This window comes from Myotis nattereri, assembly GCF_964212035.1.
Source record: "Myotis nattereri genome assembly, chromosome: 1".
NCBI classification, from domain to species: domain Eukaryota; kingdom Metazoa; phylum Chordata; class Mammalia; order Chiroptera; family Vespertilionidae; genus Myotis; species Myotis nattereri.
The window spans coordinates 213,926,672-213,930,202 of record NC_138075.1 but is presented as its reverse complement, the minus strand read 5'-3'; the positions used below and the strand labels follow the sequence as shown (position 1 = coordinate 213,930,202).

Genomic DNA, 3,531 nt, shown 5'->3' with positions numbered 1-3,531 from the left:
GAAGAAGCCATCGCCATTGAAATATGCCATCAACATGATAGGATGAACTTGATCAGCAACAATACTTAGCTATGTTGTGCTATTCAGACATTTATAATTATTTGGCCCTCTAGCAACTTTGCGCGAAATTATAGCTAATTTGCCTTCAAACATCAGGTGGTCAGAATAATCTGGCCACTCAGTGTGTGTGTGTGTGTGTGTGTGTGTGTGTGTGTGTGTGTATTGGTACTTAAGAAGTGCAGTAAGGTAAGTAATTTATTGTGTGGGAGAGAGAGATCAATGATGAGAGAGAATCATTGATCAGCTGCCTCCTGCACACAGGAATTGAGCCATGACCTCCTGGTTCATAGGTTGATGCTCAACCATTGAGCCATGTTGCCAGGGTTATTTCAAGTAAATTTTAACTTTATTTTAGAATCAAACTTCAAAATATCAGGGAAGGAAGGTCACTTTGCAAAATGCAAGAGTGAAGTTTAGGAAAGAGTCATGTACAAATGCATACAGGCGTATACGCTGGGTAAGCTCATTTCTATGAGTAGTGGCATGCAGGATGAAACCAGATATGTAAAAAAATTGAGCATCTTGAGAATGACAGCTATAGAGTTAGGAATAAAGCCTGGAACTTTACCAGTCTTTAAAGAGAGCCTTAAGTAAAATGTAGTTACATGTCTTTGCCACAATTAACCAAGATTTAAACAGTATACAGTCTTTTAATAATAATTTAAGAGGTTATATCACTTCCATGCTGACATATTACACACTTGCTTCGTCAGCCATTTAAAAACAACTGAGTTTAGCCCTGTGGTGGCATGTGCAGCTGCTGTGTGCAGTGGACATGGTTGCAGCTGTGGGCGTGGGCCTGGCGAGGCAGCTCTCCAGGGAGCAGGGCATCACCCTGCTTGGGAGTGCCAAAATCGTGCCTGAGTTCTTCTTACTTTATATCAGTGTGACATTTATCCATCTGAAACTTTTGCTCAGGTGCAGAAATATGGACTCACCTTTCTTGTAACTACTGATTGTGAGCTCTTAAAATATCCACGTAATGTGGTGGAACAACTAAAAGATTGCTTATTCAAGTGCTCAGTTCAGAAACTGGTTGTAGTCATCTCGAATACTGAACATGCTGAGGGCCTTGAAAGATGGCAGTCTGATATTGAGCATGACAAGGCTGCCAAAGATGACAGTCTTTTCTTCAGAAAAATCTCAGAAAGCTAGCCAAGATGAAGTCCGCTGGGCAATCAGACAGAACAAAGCTACAGCGACATTCCTGCCACAGCTAAAACTTTCCTGTTCATTTGATCTGCTGATCTATCAGACAAAGATTTGGTTGTACCTGAAAAGTGAGAAGCGTCCGGTACCGTAGTTCATTACCAATTCTGAGCAAGCTTGTCCGTGTTCCTTCACTATTACAATCCACAAAGTAAACAGTAAGGCGCCCAACAAAATATTGTCCATGTCTGGGGTTGGGACAAGAACAATAATGGAATTCATGAATGTGTGCTTCCTGAAACCAAGTCAGCTATAGTTCATGTTTTATTTCACTGATTAATTTTTAGATGGGGAAAACGTAACACTCTATTTTACTGAGTTGTGCATAATTGTTCCATCTTTTGATTCCTGTTTGACTTTTCATAGGGTTTATCATATTTTTTTGCACATGGTTCAAAAGGGAACCAGACAGTCACATCGGCATTGCGATGCCAATTCTTTTGAAGATGGTAACTGAGGGTGGAGAAATTGTTTGCTATAGAGCTAAATGCCTTCCTGAATCAGAACTTTTGCTCAAGTAGCTTGACTTGGAATATAGGTAAATATGAAACACAGTAAAATAACTATGAATATTCAGAATCTTTGTTTCGGTCCTAACATAACAGATACTACACAATAATAAAATATTACTAGTAGGGCCTTTTGCCATTTATTTTATTTGTATAGTTTCCATATTGAAAAAAAGAAAATCTCCAATTATTTGAGTTTGCTGTATATACTTTACAATTGCAAAGCTATCGCTATTTCTACTGTTTAATTCCGGTGATATAGAATTCTTTAAAATGTCATTTTGTGTTTTATAAAATCAAGCTTTAAATGACAATAATAAACTTAAATGCCCACGTTAAAAAAAAAACAAAAAAACAACAATTGAGTTTAGCATCTACTTAGTAAACATGATTAGTTTGAGGAGGAATCCCCTTGATGCTGTTAATTATAATGCCTCACACCTGTGAAATACTTCATAAATTACAAAATTGACTTTAACATTGCCTCATACTTCAGAGACGGCAGTCACAGCATTCTAGTGGCCAATCCGTACAAACTGAATATCAGGTTAGTTGACTATGGAATTGATTTAGGATTACAATTAGTATGTATAAATATGTAACAAAGATTGACAAATATTAAGCCTTTTTGTATTTTAATATTAAACTTTTAGCTTATTCAAGCCATGCTTTTCTTTATTTTTCTTCCCTGTATACTTTCTATTCCCTTGGGCTCCATTTTACAACCTTCATTTTCTGTCCTTTTTTCCTTACATCTCTCCTTGCATGCTTAATGTCTACTATTTGTTTGTCCTCTACTTATCCATGTAGTTTAGGGACCACTAGAATAGTGATTTTGCCCCTATCTTCCCCTTCTTTATGTACTTTCTCTTCGTAATTTCTTCCATGTCTATAGTTTCAGTTATCACTGCTATGTACAATATGCCTGTAGTAGATTGAATAATGGCCACATAAATATACAATGATCTAATCCTTAAAATATATGTTACTTTATTTGGGCAGTTCTCAACAAAGGCGAAAGCTAAATTTAATTGTTTTCTTAAATTATGTCTGCAATAATTTATTCACATGATCCAGTATAAGCTATTTCTTCTAAAACTGAGGAAATAATTAGTGTTTTTTTTCTTGTAAAGCAGATAGTTTATATTTTTTGTTGATGTGCCACCCTCCATCTCCTCATTTCATAGAACATTTAACATTTCCAGGTATATGAGGACATTTTATAGATTTTTTTTTTCTGATTTCTGGACCTATAATTTTGCCTTTTCTAGGATATCCATTAAATTGAACCGTATAGTGTTGTTGGAGCCAGCAGCAAGAGCACCGCACAGCTCTGCTGGTCTGACTGGCTGTGAGTCCATGTATTCTTCTAAATTCTTTCATTTGACTGCACCAGGGCTGGTTCCTGCTTGAACTCTGCCCACTGTACTAACTGTTGAGAACTTAGTCCAAGTTCCTCCTTTATCCTCTGCTCACTAGTAACAGCTGTTGGGTCTGAGACCTTCTGCCTGGGGCTGGACCTCCTAGGACGCTGGGTCTTAGACGGAGAAGCCATGGAGGTTGTGAATATATAAGAACTAGAGGCGCGGCCTGCACCCTCTCGCAATCCGGGACCACTAGCTCCTAACCACTCACCTGCGTGTTTGCCTCTTCACTCCTTAACCACTCTGCCTGCCTGCCTGATGCCCCTAGCTGCTCACCTGCCTGCCTGACCACCCCTAACTGCCTCGGCCTGCCTGCCTCATCCCCCCTA

General features: G+C 38.6%; 1 pseudogene across 1 annotated transcript; it reads left to right on the top strand.

The window, feature by feature from the left end:
* Positions 1–835: 835 nt before the first annotated feature.
* LOC308512167 (mitotic spindle assembly checkpoint protein MAD2A-like) lies at positions 836–1,344 on the top strand (annotated as a pseudogene). The gene has a single exon. The product of its transcript is annotated as a mitotic spindle assembly checkpoint protein MAD2A-like (transcript).
* The last annotated feature ends 2,187 nt before the right edge of the window (positions 1,345–3,531 follow it).